General features: G+C 36.0%; 1 protein-coding gene and 1 long non-coding RNA gene across 20 annotated transcripts in view; one reads left to right on the top strand and one right to left on the bottom strand.

Moving 5' to 3' along the window:
• The window catches only part of LOC105468948 (teneurin transmembrane protein 4), a 3228145-nt gene that overhangs the window by 1050831 nt on the left and 2151675 nt on the right, over window positions 1-25639 (top strand). The window lies entirely within an intron of this gene.
• Window positions 20164-25639, bottom strand: part of LOC139357646 (uncharacterized) — a 44748-nt gene continuing 39272 nt past the window's right edge. For both annotated transcript variants that reach the window (XR_011611219.1, XR_011611220.1), the window contains exons 3-4: window positions 21015-21162; window positions 20164-20279 (exon numbers count right to left, since the gene is read on the bottom strand). This is a non-coding gene — a long non-coding RNA (uncharacterized lncRNA). The remainder of the gene's footprint in view (window positions 20280-21014; window positions 21163-25639) is intronic.

Genomic DNA, 25639 nt, shown 5'->3' with positions numbered 1-25639 from the left:
AGGCTATCATAACCAAAACATCATGGTACTGGTACAAAAACAGACACATAGACCAATGGAACAAGTTAGAGAACACAGAAACAAAGTTGCACACCTACAACCACTTGGTCTTTGATAAACTCTGCAAGAGCAAGCAACAGAGAAAGTACTTCATGTTCAATAAATGGTGTTGGGATAACCTGCTAGCTCTATATAGAAGATTGAAACTAGGCACTTTATTTTGCCATACAAAAACTCAACCAAGGAGGGTTAAATACTTAAATGTAAAATCTAAAACTATAAAAGCCCTAGAATAAAACCTAGAAAATACCATTCTGGACATTGGCCCTGGCAAAGATTTTATAACAAAGACTCCAAAAGCAATTGCCACAAAAACAAAAATTGACTAACAGGACCTAATTAAACTGAAGAGCTTCTGCACAGCAAAAGAAATTATCACAAAGTAAACAGACCACCTATAGAGTGACAGAAAATATTTGCAAACTGTGCATCCAACAAAAATATAATGTACAGAAACTATGAGATTTATTTGTTAAGTGGAAAAATGAGCATCTTTAAATTGTGATGAGAAGAATAAAGGGAGAAAGGTAAGGGTTGAATATAACAAAACAATAATATAAAATTCAGAGAAGGCAAATGTAACAAGATCTAAAATCTAAAATATAAGTAGAAGAAATAGCTCCTTAAAATATAAATGGAAGGATAATATTTTGTATCATCTGATACATAATGAGGAATGAGGAATTCACTTATATAATTTCAGAACAGAAGATATACAGAAAAATTAGACAGTTATAAAACAAAAACAATTAGAGATAATGTAAATTAAAAAATCACAGCTACAGCAAAATAGATAACTGAAAAGTGGACTTGATCCAGTTAAATAGTGAACTAATGCTCTGAAAGATTGAATTAACAATTCTCCCAGATAACAGTGCAAAGAGAAAAATGGAAATTATGAAAGAAAAGTTAAACACTATGGAGGACAGATCCAGAATTTCTATATCCATCTATTTTAAGTTCCACAAAAAAGGAAACAAACAAACAAAAAAAAATGAAGGAGAATCAATATTTAAAGAAATAATGGCTGAGAATGTTCCAGAACATTAAAAGACATGAACCTACAGATTTAAACACTCCAACAGTTCAAATAGTGCTGAACAAGTCCGTATGCATGTGCATGTACACACATGCACACACGACAGTGAATGTTCACAATTCAGGGCATTTAGGAAACTCTAAAAATGCACAAAAGGAGAAGACAGACATACAACAAATGAATACAAATTGTAGGCATTTGTCATGGATCTGGGTTCTAAGAGAAGAGTAAAAGAAGGTACCTATCCTTTTGGCCTTTACTAGATACTAAGAGGTACTGACATTCATAAAACAGCAGCATGTTAATCTGTGATAAATGAGGGTAGAAAGATGCAAACCCAGGATATACAAGTGCAATTTTTTCAGTGCTCTAAATTTTAGAAAGTTGATTTTATTCACACATTAACAAATAGTTATGAAAACCTTTTTATCTCCAAAGAACTGCTCTTGATCCTCAGGGTAAATAACAAAAATAAAGAATGATATTTTCTGCTCTCCTGGAAATAATATCTAGCATGTGTTCGTTGTACACAACCTAGCCTGCTATAGGATCTCTTCAAAAAACGTGGTTAATGACTACTATATAGAAAACAAAGCCACCTTTTAGTATTTACAACCAGGTAAAAGAGAAAGTAGCTCAGCTTTTGTCACTACCATCTCGAAATGCTCACACACTGAGTTTGGACCATGCAACCTGGCATTCTGAACATCTGTGTTTCACTTTCCCGCTTTCTTATGTTAAGTGCGCCTTTCCAGATGTGCTGAGGCTATCTCGGATGATTGTGTGTTTATTTACATGGGTCTAGCACAGGGCAGTATTCAAAAAACCGCAATCACATGACTAAAAACACAGATGCATTGAACAGTTCATTGAAGTTGTTTATTTCAAATAACTGATATTTAAAACTTTTACCTAATAGTATTTCCCCAGTGTATTTCCCCTTACATTTATATGAATCTTCAATAAACATTACAAGTACCATTTATCGAGCACCCATTGCATACAGAGAATCTTGTTTACATATTATATGCATTATATTATTTAGTTATCACGACTCCTAATGTTAGGTTTATTTATTTGAGAAATAAAAATAATGTATTTAAGTTACACCGCCCATTTTTGGCAAAACTAGAACCCAAGCCAACTTCATCATGAAGACCCCTTTGCTTTTTTTCTTTTTTACATTGCTCTGTGCTCCCAACTTTGTACTTTTCAAAGTGCCTTTAAAATAATTGGTTCTTATAATTTGCATGAAAATCTTTTATGGTTGATATTGTTCATGTCATTTTACTAAGACAAATCTAATAATACATTTGGGAAGTAACATTTATTTAATACCAGTTGTTCAACATTTTGCTTTTGTTTGGTTGTTGCTATATTTTTGTTTCAAGGTCATTTACTATATTCTCACACTCCTCACTTTCTTAGGTATTATGGATACAAAAATTAGACCATGTTCTCTTTCACAGTTATTCATATAAATATTATATGAAATACACACGTTTTAAACATTCTTATTCCTATTTGTTTCAGAAAATATTTAAGCCCTATCTATCTATCTATCTATCTATCTATCTATCTATCTATCTATTTGCTATATAATATCTCTGGAGTCATCCAAAAATGTATAATTCTTTCAAAGAATGAATGATTTTGCCCGCCAAGTATTTTTTGTATTATAGCTAGAAAAATAAGAGATGTTATAGAAGGGGAAATATGAAAAATATTAAAATCTGAGGGTCAGAAAGGTATGGCTCAAACCTGTCATTCTTATTGCATGTTTCTTTAAACTAGGTAATAGCATCACTGAGTCCTGCCTTCTCTCTGGTCCTTTTCTCCATCTAGAAGAGATTATTCTCTAAGGTCTGAAAAACAGCAACTTAGAAAAGGATGTATAGACAGACTGTTGCGCATTGAGCTCCTGTCTGGCCACAGTCAGTCCACTGTGCACAGGCACTGTGCCTTTGCTTTTCTCTCCAGAAGGACCTCCTCCTCCATCTTTTGACAGTGATTGACAGCTACAACAAGTTGTTGTGTCAAAGCTCCTGCAAGTCAATTATGAAAATGATGTGCACTTGCTTAAAGATGATTGTAAATTGCTTCTGGCTGATCAGAATAATGAGTTGCAGTGATGCTAATCAACATTGGGCATATATAGTACCTTGTTCCTGCCATCAGGTTTGCAGCTGCAGCTAGTTCACCTAAATGAGAGTGTTTTTAAATTTCTCATGGGCTGAGGCAGGATGCTCACAATGAAGAAATCAAGAGAAGAGGTGAGGTCGGCCTCAAGGAAAAAAGGTAAAACAAAGCAACAATCATTTTGCACAGTCATATAAGCCCTATTTCTATCAATCCTTTATGACTCTGGCTTATGGAAGCAGGAAGGGAGCCAACATTAGCTAAAGCCAGATCCTTTACATGTATGTAATGGTATGTAATGGGTTTTATCAGTGAATCTTCACGGAAGCTCTGTAAAGTGACTATTGTTAATGAAACTGAAAATTTGTGCATCTGTTCTATGAAACTGTCCAGTGTTACCAAGCCAATGGGTAAGCAAGAATTTACATTTCACCTATTTAATTTCAAAACTCAGTCTATCCTACCAGTATTACCAAAAAATACTATTCATAGAATATCTGATTTAAACAATCCCCATGTACCTGTTGAAAGTGCGCTTCCTTGGTTGGCCCCACCCCACACATACTGGGTCAGAATCTCTGCAGGATGCATGTCACAGGTTCCAGGAATATACAGTTCTAACAAGTAAGTCCAGGTAGTATTCATATACACTAAAGCTTCATAATAATTTCACCTCACCTTGAGTATTCTTGCTCTCTCTCAAAATCTCAAAATTCTATAAGACTCACCACAGCTAAGCATTTCAATTCATCACAAAGACTTACTAATTTGGCTTTAATCACTATATCTGAGAGGATTTTTTTCTTTAGAAATTGGAGAAATACCATTTTAGTTTATTATTGCACAACTTGAAACTTTCCTATTCTGTCCTCTCTCTTACAAATGGCTTTGTATATCATACTGGGTCCTTTTACACAATTTAAATGAGGCTTGGAACAAAATAAGGTGAAATGACCTGAGCAACATCATCATACATTGCAATATGCTTGGTTCAGAAAGTTATAGGTGGAAGAACACAGGACTAGAGGTTAAAAAAATAAATTTTAACACTGGACTTCTCACTGTTCCTGTAACCTGTTGTCAATCCCTCTGGTTCATCTTTTTCTAATAATAATAAAAACCACAATTTATTAAGCTTATAAAATTAACTTTCTTTTCTACTTCAAATGAGGCATTGGCTTGCAAAAGCCAATTCAGAAATTGTTTGGCAGTTCCTCCAAATATTAAACATATATCCGCTCAAAAACTTGTACATGTTATTCATTATTTCAAAAAATGGAAACAAATATACATGGACTGATGAATGGAAAAGTAAAGTGTGGTATATCTATACAATAGGAAACTATTTGATAGCAAAGAAGAATGTAGTATGGATACATGGTAAAACATGGATAAACATTTTGTTTAGTGAAAGAAGCCAGTTCTAAAAGATCACAAATTGTGTGTTTCCATTTATATGAAATATTCAGAATATGCAAAGCCATAGAGAATTAAAGTAGGTTAGTGGTTGTCTAGTTGGGAGGGAGATGACAGAGTAACTGCTAATGGGTAGAGAGTTTCTTTTTGAGGTGATACAAATCTAAAATGAACTCTGGTGGTGGCTGCACAATTCTACAAATACACTAAAACTAATTGTACATTTTAAAGAGATGAATTGTAAGATATGTTAACTATATCTCAATAAAGCTATTTTTAAAAGTAAGGTATTAGAAAATAATGTATTTGACCAGGCGCAGTGGCTCACGTCTGTAATCCCAGCACTTTGGGAGGCCGAGGCAGGTGGGTCACAAGGTCAGGAGTTCAAGACCAGCCTGACCAACATGATGAAACCATGTCTCTACTAATAATACAAAAATTAGCCTGGTGTGGTGGTATGTGCCTGTAACCCCAGCTACTCAGGAGGCTGAGGCAGAAGAATCACTTGAATCAGGGAGGTGGAGGTTGCAGTGAGCCAAGATCATGCCACTGTATTCCAGCTCGGGTAACAGAGCAAGGCTCCATCTCAGAAAACAAAAAACAAAACAAAACAAACAAACAAAAAACCAATAGATTATACAGGAATTGTGCCTATGGCTTATGTTGTTTTTACTTGAAGCAGTTGTTCATGGCATCAGTAAGCTCTTTTATTATTTTTAGAACAGAAACTTATTACAAGAGGAGCAATTTACAGTTCTTCTGAGTATTGATATAAATAAGAAGTCTGGAAATTAGAAGATATGCTAATAAAAATATCAGGGTCATTATATATGGTTTTGGAATCTGGGCCAATCAGTATTGGTGTGATATAAATCAGTTCGTGAACATCATGATAAAGGAAACTGAAGAAGGTCAATCTAGAATGATACTTGCTGGATGGATTGAAAAAGTGAAGCTTTAGCAGCAAGTAGAAAAACTGAAGCATCAGGTACAGTAACTCATCCATTGAGTGAAAAGGTTCTTCCCATGTCCCTACTCTCAGAAATGCATTCTGAAATTTGGAAGAAACAAGACATTACACAAGTACATAGCTTCACTACCAAGGGGAAGGGCAAAATGCCATCTTTGATTTAATTCCAGGCTTCAGTCTCTAATTCTGTGGCACAGATAGCTCATGTATTCTTTGTTCCTCTGCCAAGCTCAACAGGGATAAGTAGCCTTGCTCTGGGAATATGAGTTTGATGATTGGGTTGCATGAACCCTGGAAGCCTGGAATATTCATCTGTTTCCATTTGCACATTCTTCTGTCCCTCCTGACTGCAGCACTCCCCAAACCTACATGGAAGAGCTAAAATCAGTTCTGGTAAATCTTAGCAGCTTCTAGCACACCCTGGTAGATTTCCTTCAGTTTAATATCTAGCATTAACTGGAAGAAACATGTTCTTACCCAGTCACTACATTTGTCAAGAAATAATGCTATGGTTAAATGCTGCATGAAATGATAGAGATTAACAGTAGCGAAATACTAGACATTTCTTTTTTGCTATTCCAGTTAATGCCTGATATAACCTCATGAGGTAGATGTTGTACCCCTGACTTTAGAGATAGGAAAACTGAACTTTTGGGAGGTTAAATAACTTACAGTCACATAGTCAAGAAGTGGAGATGGCAAGAGTTCAGGTCTAGGTTTGTCGGATTGCAAATACTATATCCTTTCTATCGTTTCACTCTGTTTGGCTTTAAAGGCAAGCTTTATAAATAAGCTCATAACAACCTTAAACTTTCAGAGTCTTAGCAAATTATGGTTCAGATGGCAAGAAGGGCAGGAATAAAGGTTTTGACATTGAAAAGAATGCTAACGTTGACTAAACACTAATTAGGTGCCAGGTGATTTCACAACAATAACAATTGTGAATGTTACTTTTTGTTTAGGCTATAGATGGGGAAAATGAGGCATAAGATAGCAAATTAACTTGGTAGTGTTCGCTTTTTTGCTTAATGGTATTCTTCCTGTCCCTATGTTCATTCTAATATTCGTGCTGCATGTGTAGAAAAACAATGAAAAGATTTGAGCTGGAAAAAAAAGAATTACAAATCTAAGTAAAGCCACAACAGTTGATAGGATACATATTGCTAACAGTCTCAAAGGCCAATGTGAAGAGCTTTAATTTTAATTTGTAAATACCTTTTCAAGAAATAAAGGGGTTTGATCTGCCAGAGTAGTTATTTGAGAGTGTAAAATTTATGTTAGATTCATTGCCTCCATGAAGTCTATGAATTTTGTGATTCCATGCTCCTTATTCTACACATTTCTTTGTAGCAGATACTGATGTGTTCAAGAACTGAATTAAAAGCCACATACCATTCAGAACTATGTACCATAGTACCATAGGAGATAAGATTCTCATTCAACCTGATGGGTAGTGTGTTTCTGGGAGACCTTCTAGTACAGACCATGTCTTAGCTATAACTTCAAGATCCAGTCAAAATTAGTAGGGTCCAAGACAGGGGATGGAGAGAAGATGATAAGGAAAGGGAGGAGTGTAAGGAGATAAGATTATTGTTTAGTTACAGCTTTACTCATCTATCAATAGGAGCTTTCTGGTCAAAAAAGGGTGGCACCACTTCCATTAAGATAGGCTTTAGAAGGCAGAGTAATTAAGCAAGTCTTATATACAGGTAAAAAAGTAGACAATGGGAAGTCAAAGAGACTTATAATTATTGACTCAAGAGAAAAAAGCATGGCAATATTTTCCAAAGTGGGTGATGTATAAGATAATTTATAGAGAATACATGCTTTTCCATGCTCAAATAAATTAGGAAAATTTATAGATAATCAAAATTAAACTGGTTTCTTGACTGTATGCCTTTTTAGAACTTTTATTGCCCTAATATGCATTTTAAGTCTCCAAGGGAAAAACATAATATGCAGTGTTTATTAAATTTATTTGATCTCAGATCACTTATTTATTTATTTATTTTTGTGGAGCAACCTAAGGAATCAATGTTCAAAGAGACAGAAATTTGGAAATCACTGGTTAAAAGAAAGGTCTTTGATATCTAATGATATTAGGCTAAATCCCAACCCATTAGGAATAACTATAAAATCATGGGACAGTTACTCATATCTTTACCTGATTCCCCAGCTGTTAGAATGACCATGATACCCCAGAGAACTTTTGTGAGGATTAAATGGATATGCAAAAGCTCTCGGCATAATACTTGGCTCAAGGTAAGCACTCGGTACATGGTTTGCTGCTATTACTATTGATAACATATTTTTAAAAAAGAAACAGAGGCTTATTGTTATATTCAGTGAAGTGACATTAAGGAGAGGGATATGAATCTTATAAATATCCATTTTGTAGAGATGCTATACATTATTTTAAAGCTAGCAAATTTAAGGTAGAGGAGTGAAGGAAATTGTGTTGAGATTCAGAAGGAAAAAAAAAAAAAACAGTCTCCCAATAAGAGACCAGCCAGTAGCTGCTTTCTTACCAGAAGTGCTGAGGTGGTTAAATAGTGTCCCTATTATTGCAGAACTTAGTGCAGTTGGTGAAAAGACAGTTAGATAATTGAGATGTTATATTTTAATCAAGAACAGGGTGACTGCCAGAATCCACAACTTTAAGATGTCATTTCCAAAGGCTGACCAATATCAGGTTATACAAAGTGTGGCAGGAATTGGTGGTTTTCTCCTTACCGACGCTCTTTCCTCTAACCCACCTCTCTTTGTTTTCCTCACTTGGATTGGATGGCATTGAAGACAGGGCTTTATACCAGGGAATAACTCTTGGATACATTAATTATACTTTATCTTCTTGGAAAACAAAAAAGATGGGTAGAGTTTGATGCAGCAAAGATAAAAAATGATGGTTCTATATAGAGTATAAAAATTTCTTTATGATTTCTGCATTCATTGCTTCTATAGTATTAAACAAATGAAATCAGTATTCTACCTTTAATGTGTGTTGATTACTCATTTGAAAATTAAAATATTCTAACCTGAAGAGTCTTCAATCCAGGAAATCTATTACCTGTTTAACATTACTATTTACTGGTTCTCTAGTTTCATGGCATTAGCTCTCTGAATTGTTCTCTATTTTTTTTCCTACCTCCATACTTTCAACTGAAAGTCACTGGATTAGTAGGCAATCTTTCTAGGACATACTGTGTAATTTCCAGTCCTATTAGTGCTCATGTGATAATGCTGCAGTGTGTACAAGAGCTCTTTCAAACCAGAGGACACACATATTTTAGAGTGTTTGAATCTGTTCCAGGAGCTACCCCAAGAATGCTACATTTATATATCAACCGTTATCAATATAAGTACCTTTTAGATTACTGCTTACTTATTTTAATTTTTTATGCCTAGTTACCATAGTTTCCTTTTTATTATAATAAAGATCACTTCACCTTGGAAAGTTTCTTAGGATAGCCACTCTATGGGCTCAAATCCATTAGTTCTGTTTGCTAACTTGGAAACCGACCAAGTTCTTGGCCATAGTTTGAGCATTAAAAGTGCGTCATCTTTGATGAGGAAGATAAAAGTAGTCATTGTTGTGGCTTTATAAAGTTGTTAGACTAGAATATCAAACTGTGTCACAGCTATTCTATTACAATCACAGACTAAAAATATCTTCTTTCCTTCTTCTAAATGTTTTGACAGGCAGTGATGTTTTCACTAATGCACTCTTGTATGATGGCTTTACTTTTACTTGTGTCAGTCTTGGAAATAGAAAAGGAGAATCAGCATATTTCTGTATATATCATATGCCTGTCAACTTTTACACTATGCCTCCTTTATAGACATACAGTTTAAGAATTTTAGAATTCATCTACTTCTGTCACTTAACTTTTTCCTACTCATCACCAAAATAAAATTCAAAACCTTTAGTTTGAAATTTCAGCTTATTCACAATGTAGCCCTTCTTCTGCCCTCCATCTCCTCAAATCCCATGCTACAGACAAATGGAATACCCCCTGTTCTCAATACACACCATTTAGTACCAGCATGCCTTGATAACTGGTCATTTTGGTCTGAAATTCCTTCTACTCCCTTCTTTTGTCTGACTAAAATCCTACTGAGCTTTCTTACTCGAGCTTATATAATAGTTTTACCCAAATGAGCTCAATTGTTCTATCTTCTATTTCCTTGTGTGTGTGTGTGTGTGTGTGTGTTTACATACCTGACTCTTCAACTGGACTGTATTTTATTTGAAAATAAAGATCAAATCTTGTCAATTCTTCATGATCCGTCTCTAGTTCTAGGATGGAAATAAAACATTTCCAAATTTAAATCTCGGTTCCAACACTTATTCTATGTGCTTTTGAAAAGGACCACAGAACTTTCTCCTCATCTGTAAAACTGAGGTAATATCTATATTGCCAAGGAACCCTTTCAAAAAGCAGACTTTCCAGTTCTCTTAGATTAAAAAAAACTCATTATTCCCTTATGTGTAGAGATCAACTGTCATCAATTCTATGATCTTCTCTTGTTATAAACCCCAGCTTTGAAAATGCTGTTCTCTTAGTTCAGACCCTTAAAGAGCTACATAATAACTGTGTTAAGGCTCTATAATAAATGAACTGATTATCAAATGGATTGGTTAAGTGTGAACTGTCTGTTAGAGATTAATACTTATTAGCAAAACTACGACTAGTAAAACAAAGACATTTTACAGTAATTAATAATTTACTGAAGATATCACTTTGTATCATTATCTAGATTGTTTTTACCATCATACACTAAGATGTTACAATGGATTTAACTTATTTGGATTGATTGTTTTCAAGAGAGACAGTACTTGTATACTAGATAAAAGCATGGATGCTGAAATTAGGCCTAGGTGTGAATTCTTGCTTAGCCACACTGTAGCTTCATGACTTTAGATAAGTTACTAAAACCCCTGAAACTTCAGTTTTTTCATTTCCAAAATAATAATCCTTATGATTTCTATTTTAGAGTATGTTGTGAGGATTATAAAGAACATATAATTATAGAATTCAGAACAAGTTGAGCACTCAACCCACTGTTAGATTTGCTATAACAAAACTCCTTCTCAAGCTCCACATTCATCAACTGAAGTTTACTTTGCACCAAACCGAAGATATATATGTATATATACATATATTTTTAAAATAAAAACCTTTATCTTTTTGTTTGTTTGTTTTTTCTTTCTCTTTGAAGGATGCTATTACACAGAAGGCAAAAACATAAGATTAGAGTTAGCCCATCCCTTTCCAGACCATAACTCAAGAGTTGCCAAGATCTGCCAGTTCTCCTTTGGCCAACTCTGCTCCCGCCCAGTTAATCCAGCCTCCGTGAGCAGTACCATATCAGGGCCACCTGTCATACCTCACTTCGATTATTCTCACACCATCAGCCTGACACTCTGCATTCTACTCCCTCCCTTTCAAATCAGCTTACATCCTACCATCAATTATATTCTGTTTCACAAACATATTTCTTCCTTTTTTTTTTTTTTTTTTTTTTTTGCCTTCTATGTTTGTACTCATTTTGTCCCTGGAGATTTTGATTGTGGCCTCCCATCCTCCATGCTGCTTATAAAAATATTAATTCTTTTGTCTTAAATTTTAATCTTTTTTGAGTGTTTGCTTACTTTGTGTCAGCAGGTATGCTAGGTACTTTGACAAATGCTGTCTAGTGTATCTGCTTCTCACAACCACAGAAAACTTATTAGGTGAAAATATTTTTATCCCTTTTTGACAGTGAAGAAATCAAGGCTGCAAGAGGTTAAGCACTTTGCTAACATTCATAATAGCTGTAAAGCTAGGATGAGTTCAGGACATTCTAATTCAAGAGTGCTGTCTCCCAAGCTCTAAGAGAAACTGCTGTATTGCTCAGGATTCTCTAGAGAAACAGAACCAGTATGAGACACATACACACACACACACACACACACACACACACACACACAGAGAGAGAGAGAGAGAGAGAAATAGTTATTTTTGGAACTACAACAGTTGGCTCACGTGATTACAGAGGCTGAGAAGTCTCATGATCTGACATCTTTAAACTGGAGAACCAGGAAAGCTAGTGGGGTAATTTAGTTCTAGTTCAAAGGCCCAAGAACAAAGAAGAACAGTGTTCCAGGATAGGAGAAGATGGATGCACCCACTCAAACAGAAAGGAAATTTGCTCTTCCTCTGCCTTTCTGTTCTATTTAGACCCTCAAAGAATTGGATGCTTCCCAACCTCATTGGTGAGGGAGATCTTCTTTACTTGTTTACCAATTCAAATTTTAATCTCTTCCACAAACACCCTCATAGACACACCCGGAAATAATGTTTTAGTAGCTATCTGGACATTCTTTAGCCCAGTCAAGTTGACATTCAAAATTGACTATTAATACTCCCTTGCCTTGAGTGACTTGCTCAAATTTTCCTTTTCTTGATCTTCTCTGGCAACTTTTCTTTTTTTCTGTCTGTAACCAATTTATGCTATTTTACAGGACTTGTCATATCTTGTTTTTTAGTGCAGCTTTTGCATGTATAGCTAATCTTTTTTACTGTGTTCTTAATTTGATGAAAACTTACACCATTTCCTTTTCAACTTTTATTTCTTGTGGTGTCTTGCACAGTCTTATATAAAGCAGGTATTCAGTAAATGTAGAATTGAACTAAAATGAATTAAATTGATTGCATTGATCCAGTGTTCACAGTTATTTAAAAGCAGAACCTAGAGTTGAACTCATTCTCCTAAAGCACACTGTCCTTAAAACCTCATACTGTGCAAAGAAAACAGATGTGGATTTTGATTTTACCTCTGCCACTTAGCAGGACTGTGTCTTTGGGTAAGCCACTTTACCTTTCCTGATACATAAAATGGGAAAATAATATCTATACTGCAGGCATGAAGCAGGAATTGAAATAAAAGGTGTATGTTAGCATATGCTTGACCCCTCCTGGCAAACAATAAATGGTAGTTGCATTCAGTCTCGCCTTTGTATTACATAACAATATAAGAAATAGAAACCACAGCCTTGTTTCCAGTGATTTTCTTTTTTTTTTTTTGGAAACATTGAAATGAGAATGAGAAACTCTGAGTGAACAAACAGAATTGCTTGTAACTAGAGTGACTGTCAAGTCTTCTGTGAAGCATTAGCAACCTTAGAAAGCTCTCCAGGTATATTGGAAGAATAGTTGAAGCAGTTATAAATTACAACTAAGACTGAAAATCCCCACTTTAGTTTCATTCCAATTAAACTTTAAGTAGTTGGTTGACAGATAATGTTTGGGAAAATTAAATAAATAAATAATAATTTTTTAAAAAAAGCTTCATCCAGAGCAGAACATTAGCGTGAGTCCAAGAGCATTGGGATTCAGATATGTGAGGCTGCCTGTGAAGTGGCCATCTTAGGAAGGGTGACCCAGAGCAACCCTAACCATGAAAGACAAAGTGGCAACTAAAACAGGAGATAATATTCAGAGAAGTATGTTCATGGAAGAGCCATCCCACTCTGTGTCTTACCCTGGCACTTAAGGCTCTTTGGTCTTCTCTATGAAGTAGGTATTCTGGCCTTCTGCCCCCTAAATTTTATAAGAAAGGAAATAGAGCTTCATTTTGTTAGTACAGATCATCTAATCTCTGCTAATAGGATATCCATAAGATGGTTTCAGGTAGGGACTATAAGTTTACATTTTAGACGAATGAACAGTGCACTATGAAACAGAATAAGGTATCAGATGTAACTTAGAAATCTACTAAAGATATATTTATTCAACAGATATTTGTTGTATTCAAGTATCAGAGGAACAGATTCTGACTTATCAGAGGAACAGAGGTCATAGCTGTTGAATATATGTCGTGTATCAAGAATAATGCTATAAATTTAGATATAGTATTAAAAAAAGATATGCCGCATTCTCAAATATCTCTTGGTATGTAGGAAACAAAGATAAATGAACAATTACAAATCATTGTGAGAAGTCCTCTGCTACAGAAAATTACTAAAATACCATTTTTTTTATATTACCTTAGGTGCTATAGTAAAGCTTCTGTTTTAACCCATTTAATTTTTCCCAAAACTTGATTGGGTAGGTACTATGTTTCCCCTAGTTTAAGATAAGAAATTCAAACAGAGAAGGGAATCAGATTTTGTATATGCAACACAATGTCAGAGGTGAAGTTTGAGCCCAGCTTCAAAGTCTGTACTTTTAAATTCCATATATACCATACCCTTAAGATGCTGTTGGAAATTGCATTGCCAGAGAAAATACAGCATATCAAACTAAATTAAATGCAGATAAACAGCAAATAATTTTTAGTTTATGTATGTTCCATGCAATAGGTGGTATATGTTTATATTTTTAAATATTTGATGTTTTGCTGAAACTTAAATTTAATTGTGTAGTCTCTAGTTTTATTCGCTGAATCTGGCAACCTTACTTGAATTAAAAAGAAGTCTGGCCATGGCATGGGAGAGACTGAATATAGAGATAAAATGTTTAAGCCACTTTGATTTGAGAGTCATATTTTTTTTTTCTGGTTTTATTCCTTGGTTGCATTTTACATTTATGCAGTAAAGATCATGTTGCACCATGTATTGTTGCCTGCCTGATTTCATTATTATATCAAAAGCTACTCTTATGCCAAGAAAAGTGTGTAAATAAGAAAGATAATGGAACGAAGATAATAGAGCATGTCTCATTGGTTACTCTAAATTAAATGATGTAATGTAACTAAAGTCTGGCTGTAGTGTCTGGCATCTGGCAAGTCCCCAGTAAAAGATGATATTGGATATAGTGGAGTTGTTATGTTGGTCATGAATATTAATGTTTTTGCTACTGCTGCTACTTCTATAGTTATTACTGAAATAGTAAAGTGATAGTATTGATTCTCACAATAAAATCCTGATATAGCCAGGGCTGAGAAAACGATGATCATTTTCATGATGAAAAACTTATCAGAGGAACAGAGGTCATAGCTGTGACTCAGGTCTTCTTCATGCTAATTCAGCTCTTGATCTACTTATTATCATAGATCTAGCATATATGGATATAACAGTTAATTTTATGTGTCAACTTGACTGGTCTATCTCTGGGCTATATCTGGATGCCAGATTTCTGGTTAAACATTATTTCTGGGTGTGTCTGTGAAGGTTTCTGGAAGAGGTTAGCATTTCAATTGATAGACTGAGTAAAGTCAGTAGCCCTCCCTAATGTGGGTGGGTGTTATCCAACCCCTTGAGTGCCTGCATAGAACAGAATTATAGAAGGTTGAATTAACTCTCTTGAGTGCTTGAGCTGTGACATCAATCTGAAGCGATCTATAGTGGTCTTGTTCTCAGGTCCTCAGACAAACTGAACAAACTGAAATCTATACCACTAGCTCTCTAACTCTTAGGGATTTTTTTTTTTTTTTTTTTTTTTTTTTTGAGATGGAGTCTCGCTGTGTTACCCGGGCTGGAGTGCAGTGGCACAATCTCGGCTCACTGAAAGCTCTGTCTCCCGGGTTCAGGCCATTCTCCTGCCTCAGCCTCCCGAGTAGCTGGGACTACAAGCACCTGCCACCAGATCTGGCTAATTTCTTTTTGTATTTTTTAGTAGAGACGGGATTTCACCATGTTAGCCATGATGATCTCGATCTCCTGACCTCGTGATCCTCCCGCCTTGGCCTCCCAAAGTGCTGGGATTACAGGCGTAAGCCACTGTGCCCAGCCAACTCTTAGGGCTTTTAATTACACTGCTAGCTTTTCTGCTTCTCCAGCCTACAGACTGTAGAACTTCTCAGCCTCCATAATCTCATGAGCCTGCATCTTACATTAAATCTATCTATCTATCTATCTATCTATCTATCTATCTATCTATCTACCTACCTACCTACCTATCAACAAGTAAAAGGTCAAACAAATGAACAAAACCCAAACTATCTATACATAAATTACACAGGATTTAATATGAATTACTCCTATACTGACAGATTGTTTACTCGTAAAAAACTGGTCAAAGTATAATAAGCCTATTAAATTCAACTGGTCCTGAAATAATCCATTGTCTCACAAAAATTCCAAGAGAATGGGAGATATATATTAAAGTAATCCTGGAAAACATTTTATTAAAATTAGAATGTTTAAGTGAAAATTCACTCATTGAGAGAATATATTTGAACATCTTTCTGTATTAAAAAAATTCATTACAAATGGGACCTGTACACAGAACCATCAGTTTGGTTTGTTATCCTTGAGGAGTTTATAGTTGGAGGAATGGAGAAACACGTAAAAGAGATAATCATGTCACCTGCATGACGTCAAACGCTGCAGCTTTCCAAGTACTCTTTCGTTAACTATCACTATAGTAGTCCCAGCACTCTTAGGTAGTCCAGTCCACCCTTCACATACTCTCTGAGGATCCTGAGACATTTGCACATTTTCTCTTCTAGAAACTCAAAATCCCAATAATACTAAAATACATGCAGCTCCCTGGCAAAGCAAATGGCATGCCTCAGAGCCTTTGCTTATACTGTTTTGTCTGTCTAGAAAGCTCTGCCCACTCCACTACTTCGCTAACTTTGTCAATAAAGTCTTATTCAAGCTATTTCCTTTTCTTAGCCTATTCAGTCATTGCTGTCATGATTGATTTTTAATTATTATTTATCAGATAATGTACATAAAAAGTAGCATGAAACAGGAGGGAGGATATTGATTGGCTTAAGCGTTCACTCATCAGTGTGCCTATCCAGGTGATGCTAACTGCTAGGTAGGTTCCCTAAGCCTAAGTTTTCTTATCAGTAATTTAAAAAGATATAATAATATATTAATATAATTATTATAAAATCAAATTAGAAAACCAGAAATGCTCCCATGAGGTGTATAGTACAGATTAATTCAATAAACAATAAATATTATAATTTATTTTATTAATGAAGTCTAGTGAGGAAGCTGATTGAAATTTATAAAATTTTGAATAGGCTGAATTTTAAGCAAAATAATTTTGTAACATTCATATAAGGCATAGAAATTCTTCTGAAATTGGCCAACAATCTAGTGGTAGCTCTTCCTACAGAATAAACAAAACTCTGTTGTATTGTTCTAGTAATCTATTGATCTGAAGCAAACCATCTCAAAACTTACTTGCTTTAAACAATACCTGTCATTTATCTGCTCACAAATAGAGTTTGGCTGAGACAGCCCTTCTTGGATCCACCAGATATCCAGGGAGGCATACAACAGGGACTTGCAGGAATCACTTTCAATGTGGCTCACCCACATGGCCAGCAATGCAGACCACAACCAGCTGTTTCTCTCCACATGGGTTTCTTCAAGGACTTATTGGGCTTCTTCATAGCATGCCAGCTGGATTTTGTGAGTAAGCATCTTAAGAGACAAAAAATGGAGGCTGCCAGTTCAATAAAGCCTGTGCCAGAAACTGGTATAGCATCACTTCCTCCACACTCTTTCAGTCAATCAATCACAGGGCCTAGATTCAAGGAGAAAAACATAAACCCTACCTTTTGATAGAAAAAAATTTCACTTGAAAACTTTGGGAGTATTTTTTAAAAGTACTACATCTCCCAAACCTCCTGGCAGTCAATGCCACAGCCAGGATTTAACTGCAGTCTTATTTGATGCCAAATAAGTCATTTTACAAAGATTATAAACAGACCTAAGGAGAAATATAGCAGGTTTAAGTAATTTCCCATGGGGAAATGAAAACTCTGAATCCAAAGTCCTTAAATTAGCTACTACACCATGGTTCACAAGATGAAATGGACGGGTGCATGGCAGTGCATTTTTCCATTGTGATGCTTTCTATCAATAAACTGTAAACAGAAATAAATTTTGATGTAGACCTTGTAGTTTTAGCAGTATGGGCTAGACTACTACTATGAGCTAGAGAGGTAGTTCCTTTGTGGTTAGATTGGTCATATAACTGAATTGTAGCTAATAGAATATGATCAGAAGTGATATACAAAACTTATAGGCATAAACATAAAACATTTCCATATGTTCCTCTATGGGTTTTGCTTCTTTCAACTTGGGAAAGGAGATGATCTCAAGGGCAACCTTGGGAACTATGAACTGAGGATGCCAGAGCTTTCATAGTCTTGAGAAAAAATCAAATGGTGAAAATAATAACTGAGGAGTAGCTAAATGATATTCAGGTTAAATCAATTCAGAAGCATCTGTTTCTTTGCAAGCAATGAGTCTTTTGAATATGTACATGTTACTTGGATTTAGACTTCATTGGGGTGTACTCCTTCTGCAATTATAGCACATGGCTTCTCAGTTAAATTGGACTTTTCAGTGCTAGGTCATTGATATGATTTGACTGTGTCTCCACCCAAATCTCAACTTGAATTATAATAATTCTCACGTGTCAAGGGTGAGACCAGGTGGAGATAATTGAATCATGGGGGCAGTTTTGCCCATACTGTACTCATGGTAGTGAAGAAGTCTCACAAGATCTGATGGTTTTATAAATGTGAGTTCCCCTGCACAAGCACTCTTGCCTGCTGCCATGTAAGATGTTCCTTTGCTCTTCCATTATCTTTTGCCATGATTGTAAGGCTTCCCCAGCCACATGGAATTGTGAGTCCATTAAACCTCCTTCCTTTTAAATTACCCAGTCTCAGGTACGTCTCTATTAGCAACATGAATACAGCCTAATACAGTTCATGTATGGATGGAGGATAATAAGCAGTTATCTATGGTTGGTCTCTTAAAGATATTAGGCTAGTGTGTGAGGCAACTTATAAAAAGAATAATTTTCAATAAGGTTTGTAAAACCGGACAAAGAAGAAAACTGGGATCTGGTAATACCTGGTGGATTTGAGAGTTTGGTTTGACTCTGAGCTTCCTAGCAGCTAAAGAGAGAGATAAAAAAAATATATATCTTTTATTAGCAAAAATTCATTTAAAGAATAAGTAACTACTTTGAATCTATCACTTCAAACAACTTCTCTTTTTTGTCCACAAAACTAATAATATCAAAATATTAGTAATGTAGAAATGATTCAATTTTATGATTTATTCAATATAAATGCTGTAGAATTTGTTTAAAAATTATTAAGTATTCCGATCAACTTTGGATATTTCATACAAAGTACACATTCTGAAATGAGGTAAGGGGAAATATTTGCTATAATTTTGTGTTAAAAAGAATGCTATTTTAAAGGCTTTTAGGATAACCCCCAACCCCGTAGTGGGTATTTTTTTGGTACAACTAACAATAAATAGTAATATTATTGAGGTATATATTAAGTACCTATTATAAGCCAAAAAAAAAACATGTGAATTTGTTAAGCATTGCCTTCCTTACGAGGTAAGCATTATTCCCCTTATGCAGAGGAAATGGAGGTACAGAGAGTTTAAAGGGATCGCTCAGTGTGTTGTCGTAAGCTTTAAAGGATAAGCTGTGGAGTAAGCTAGATCTTCCTGTGGAACCCACAGGTACTTTTATTTTATGTGTACACAACACGCCTTTTCTACCACAGAGCATAGAGTACATGAGAGCATAGAAGTCATAAGAAGAAGAATGAAAGAGAGGAAACAGGACAAGGAGTGACTTAAGGTGGAGAGGAAGAACAAATAGTGTATTTGCAAGGGAAGCCAGAGCCTCCTTCTTATCCCACCCTCTTAGAGGGCTGTGTTTTCCACCAACTCATCAGTCCAGAACTCATCACTCCTTCTTTTCTGTGATTATTTCCAGGGTCTTACCTTGGGGGTACTTATCAGGGAGAACAGCTGCTGGCTCTGTGACTGTGTCCTAACTAGCCATGAGAGTCATTTGGACACTGTGTCCCCTTCAATGACATGAGTATCCAATAAGGCAGTATTACAGCCTTCCTCACACCATCTTCCCTGTAAACTCATGTGTTAACTGTCTGCATCGACTGTTTAACTCTTGACTTCTGCTGTCTTGTATTACTATTGCACTGGGTAAATACTTCTCCCTCTCCCCTCCCTTTCCCTTAGGGAGAGAATCATGGCATATTACATATATTCTTATGTATCGTTATGTATTCCTATGCATTCCTGAGGCTTCTAGTATATATACTCCATGTAGTAAATGCTCACTGGGTGGAACTGTGTAAAACGCTACATAAGCAAGACAGGATTTTAAGATCTTAAGGTTTCCCATTTCACTATCCTCTCAGCATCAAAACTTGAGGATTCACATAGTGTTTTAGAGTGTACAAATGATTTCACTTTAATAATTTGATGCTATCCTCACAACAATCCTGCCAGGCAAGTCATAGTGATTATATCTATATTACACAAAGAGGAAACTAAATCTTAGTGTGGTTAATTAACTTGGCCAAGGTCCCATAGCTGGCTTATAAAACATTTCTTGCATGAATGAAGGAAAGAAAGAATAAGGCACAATTAGGACTTGAGATCAATTCCCTGTGACTTCATATTCAGTGCTCTTTCCAATACGCTGTTTTGTCACCTTGACATCTTGGTTAAACTAATGTCACCGAAGAATTTGTAGCTTAAAATAATTTGAAATGACACAACTCAGTGGTGGTAGGAGGGACAAGGAAAAGAATAAAGCACATTTTTATTTCAGTAAAAGATATTATCTTTCAGGGAGCACAGATGGGGCAAGCTGGTATGAGGCATATGTTTGGCAACTGGAATGTACATGTTGTCACACCCTAAAAGTAACACAGCATTGTCACTGCCTCCTCCACTTATTAGGTCAGCCTTTGAAGAACAAATTTTCAATTTTCCTTATTTTCCCCTCATTAAAGGCCTTGAAAATATAAGGTAAAAAGTGCTCATAAACCATTTCTGATCTTTCTCCCTCTCTCAGTTCTATGAATAGAATTGTCTTTTTCCTAAGCTTTAATCAGTGTCTCACTGAGTAAGTAGAGATAATCAAACCGATTTTTAATACTTTAACCCATTATACTTAATTGGGCTCTTAAGTTACAGGAATAAATAGAAACGGATGAACCTTTAAATCTCTCAGCATTAAACGCTGTTTACCTGACTCACTTCAATGAATCAATCTCCCCATGTAACTCTCCCCCTCCCTGCAGCCCCCTTTAAAAAAGTAAGACCGCAATTAAATGTATGGTGGTGGATCATTTCTTGCTGGCAATAATTATATGGGAGAATTTGAATCTCATCAGAAGGTCTAATTTGAAGTAATAAACCTTCTTGCTAATCTTATACCTAAAGTCAATGATCCCACTCTAATGATGATAACGCAGCAGCCTAAAATAACAGACCGAATGAACGAAAGATAACCATCACTGGAACTTACTTCTGTGGGTGGGTATAAAACACACTCATGAGGGAGACTGTTTCTAACTCTAAACGTTAGAAAAAATAATTTGTTTAACGTGTTGAGTGTTAGAAAATGTCACTCAAAGCCCCAGACCAACCTTGGAGAGGGAGAATCTGGGCTGTGGTAAGTGAAGAAGTTCATCTGGCTGAGACTGATGGTATTCCAGGCAGAAGAGATGGCAGAGGCCAAGTCAGCAAGGTGAAGGCCACACAGGAATGGTAATGAGTCTCACAGGACTCAGATATCTGAAAGGAAAATGAATTGAGGTGAAGGCAAGCCTTCTCATTTTCTCCACTTTTAGAAGGTTGCCTGAGGTGTTTCAAAGATGTGGCTGCAGGGCTGAAAGGCCTTGGGTGGTATTTTTTTTTTCTTTCTTAGTAATAAGAACAATTAAATATGGCCCAACTGGAGAATAATATGAATAGCTCTGTGCTTTATACAGAGCTGCTTTGGCTATAGAGTATAGCATAGAGAAGATAAAAATTGGAGTGGGGAGGAAACGGTTGCAATTATCTGAGAGAGGTGAGAGGCTACGCGGAAGAGTCTGTACTATGCCGTAAAGTTAAAATTCTCAAAATTAAGTGAATAGACTGCGGGAATGGAAGAATTTTTGGAACCAGAAAATGATTATCATTTTAAAGAGGAAGGTAATAGTCTTTCTTATGTACCTAAGAGGAGAACCAGGTTGAAAAAGGGGGCAGTAAGAGGATTTGTCTTTACTACAGTGATGTGGATGAATGTTCCCACTCTCATGCAGAGATGTCAGAGGACGCTGGGCGGGTGGTGTTAGTTATTATGAAGAAAACAGGGCTAGTTGTCAGTGGCTACTGGGAGACTAGAACAAAGCTGTGAAACCAAGTCTATGTAGAATTATGGAGAAAAAAAGGAGAAAAAAGTATGTTGCTTTGAGAAATGTCTAAATGTAAGGGACCGACAGAAGAAGAGGCAGGGAACAACAAGCTTTCATTTTCTTATCTTTGACAAACCTGAGAGAAACAAGAAATGGGGAAAGGATTCCCTATTTAATAAATGGTGCTGGGAAAATTGGCTAGCCATAAGTAGAAAGCTGAAACTGGATCCTTTCCTTACTCCTTATACGAAAATTAATTCAAGATGGATTAGAGACTTAAATGTTAGACCTAATACCATAAAAATCCTAGAGGAAAACCTAGGTAGTACCATTCAGGACATAGGCATGGGCAAAGACTTCATGTCTAAAACACCAAAAGCAATGGCAGCAAAAGCCAAAATTGACAAATGGGATCTTATTAAACTAAAGAGCTTCTGCACAGCAAAAGAAACTACCATCAGAGTGAACAGGCAACCTACAGAATGGGAGAAAATTTTTGCAATCTACTCATCTGACAAAGGGCTAATATCCAGAACCTACAAAGAACTCAAACAAATTTACAAGAAAAAAACAAACAACCCCATCAAAAAGTGGGCAAAGGATATGAACAGACATTTCTCAAAAGAAGACATTCATACAGCCAACAGACACATGAAAAAATGCTCATCATCACTGGCCATCAGAGAAATGCAAATCAAAACCACAATGAGATACCATTTCACACCAGTTAGAATGGCAATCATTAAAAAGTCAGGAAACAACAGGTGCTGGAGAGGATGTGGAGAAATAGGAACACTTTTACACTGTTGGTGGGATTGTAAACTAGTTCAACCATTATGGAAAACAGTATGGCGATTCCTCAAGGATCTAGAACTAGATGTACCATATGACCCAGCCATCCCATTACTGGGTATATACCCAAAGGATTATAAATCATGCTGCTATAAAGACACATGCACACGTATGTTTATTGTGGCACTATTCACAATAGCAAAGACTTGGAATCAACCCAAATGTCCATCAGTGACAGACTGGATTAAGAAAATGTGGCACATATACACCATGGAATAATATGCAGCCATAAAAAAGGATGAGTTTGTATCCTTTGTAGGGACATAGATGCAGCTGGAAACCATCATTCTTAGCAAACTATCACAAGAACAGAAAACCAAACACCGCATGTTCTCACTCATAGGTGGGAACTGAACAATGAGATCACTTGGACTCGGGAAGGGGAACATCACACACTGGGGCCTATCATGGGGAGGGGGGAGGGGGGAGGGATTGCATTGGGAGTTATACCTGATGTAAATGACAAGTTGATGGGTGCTGACGAGTTGATGGGTGCAGCACAGCAACATGGCACAAGTATACATATGTAACAAACCTGCACATTATGCACATGTACCCTAGAACTTAAAGTATAATAATAATAATAATAAAAAGAAAGAAAGAAAAAAAAAAAAAAGAGTTAGGGAAGAGACCAAAGACTGACGTGCCATGAAAATCATGGAAAGAGAAAGAACTTCTTGCTAAGAGTTCTGGTAAGAGAACTCTTACCAGAAGAATAGATTTGGCAATTAGAAGACCACTTATCATAAAATGTTTAAAAATAAATCATTATAAAGGGAATTTTAGAAGTAAGGGCCTGCATGTTAAGATTTGAAGCATGTCCTTTAGAAAGTTGGTGGTGAGCTTAGATCATTTTTATCAGATGTTCGACAGTGACATGGAAGCGATAGGCCAGTGCAGGTGAGGCATGCGGGAGGTGAGGGATTGCAGGGCAGATTTGGTTGCTATTTTGATTGCTTCCTTTGTTTGGCTCTTTAATAGGATATTGAAATTTGTATATAGGAGAAAGAGAATGATTTCTTTTTAAAAAAAGGAATTGGAAGCAACATGTATTACACATTAAAGATGTTTTATCAGTTAGGCATTTGTACTGACTCACATAAACAACCCAATTTAATCCTGACAGTATCAAGAGGAGTGTAGCACACACATGTTACAGTTGAAAATGATATGCTGTGATGTCAAGCACTTTCCCAAGGAGATACAGCTAATAGTCACCAGAGCCATAATGATATTAGGTCAGTAATCAATTTTTCCTCTTATTTATTTAATCCACAAATTTTCAATGAGTACCAATTGTGAGCCACATGCTGTCCTGGGCCCTAGAAGTACAGTGGTTAACGAGGTAGAAATCATCTTTGTCCTCCTAATAAGTTAGTCTTAGGGGACCACCAGAGGGTAAATGCAGTAGCTACCTCTTTATTATTCACACAAGACAGTTTGAAACTGAAGGTATGTGATTAAAATGTAGCGTGGGGAGAGGATGTTTTCAAAGAACTATCTTTCTAAAAGAACCATTGTTACAGCTGTGACTCTGTGACCTCAGAACTTGAAACACAGCCCATCCTTCTCCACCTTCGGATTCAGTTTTAGTTCTCTGAACCCTTCTCTCCTTCTCTTCTCTCCGTCTGCACTTGCATACCTCTCTGCTTTGTGCCTTTACAGGTGCTGTTCCCTTTGTCTAGGATGCCCTTTCCCTATATATTAATCTGGAAAACTCCACTTATTCCATCAGCTTCAGCTCTCACCTCCTCCGAGACCTTCCCTGACATCACTAGGCAAATATAAATGAGCCCTCTGACCATCCCCTTTGTGCAGAACTCAGGTTAAAAAAATGACCCCATGCCCTCAACTAGAATCTTGAAGTCCAGAACCGTGCACTTCCATCCTTGTATCAGAATGTCTAGCACACAAGAAGCACTGGGAACTATATGTGGAATAAATAACTGAGCATGCTATAAAGGAGATATATTTTTAATATCCATAGAAGTGCAAATCTTTGCTGGGTAGCATTGTGGGAATGTTTTTCCACGTGTCATGACCACATTTGTTTTACATTTTAGTCCATTACCATAATAATAACTCTCCATTTGCAGCTTATGAATTTGAAAATAAATTGCCTTCCCTAGGAAATAGAAGGAGAAAATACGATTAAATGGCCATAATTGTTATTGCTTTAATAGTCACCTGTATATTACGAAATCTGAATAGAAAAATTCAACTAAAAGAACTGAAATGCTTAATTCATTATTTGAGTATGCTTTCTTGGTGGGATAATATTTTTACAGAAAATATTTTTCTATTCCATTAAACTGTATTTAACAAGAACATGAATATACTGAGGTAGGATTAAATATATAGCAGAGAAAATCAAATGCCAAAAATTATCCCAGCTCTGGAACTAAAAGTACACAAAGAAGGGAGTAATGACATTGGGAACAGGGGCTGGATGTGTCATTGATTGCTCTCTGATACACATCGGTGCAAAAAACAGTCCAGTATGTTTAGAATGTCTTCCTTTCCTCTAAAGGCTTGGCTAATTCCCCTTCTACCTATTCCTCAAGGCACAACTATTCTGTGAAGCTTTCCTCATGTTCTCTCAGACAGTACTTCTATTATTTTGCATCTATCTCATTTTGCTACAATAACTTATAGGTCTATACTTTATATTAACTGATGAGCTACTCAAAGTCAGGGACATAGTCTTATCCATCCTTATATTCCCCAGTGCCTGGTATATTGCCTGCTCTATGGAATATGCCCAATAAATATTGAAGTTACAAAGCCCAACCATGGTTCTAATGATTGGAAGTAACTCAAGCATCATAAAGTTTCTGACCTTATTCTGAATTATGTATTTGGCTGGTTATAAGAAAACACTATATAATAAATTTTAAATTCCTTGGAAATGTGGATCATATCATATTCAGCATTAAATTGCTATTATTAATTTTTTAAGAAAAGAAAGGTCCTCCCTGTACTATATATAACTATAACATCTATGAAATATTATTAATACT

This window comes from Macaca nemestrina, chromosome 12 (genome assembly GCF_043159975.1).
Source record: "Macaca nemestrina isolate mMacNem1 chromosome 12, mMacNem.hap1, whole genome shotgun sequence".
Classification (NCBI taxonomy): Eukaryota; Metazoa; Chordata; class Mammalia; order Primates; family Cercopithecidae; genus Macaca; species Macaca nemestrina.
This window is presented reverse-complemented; position numbering and strand designations above follow the sequence as displayed.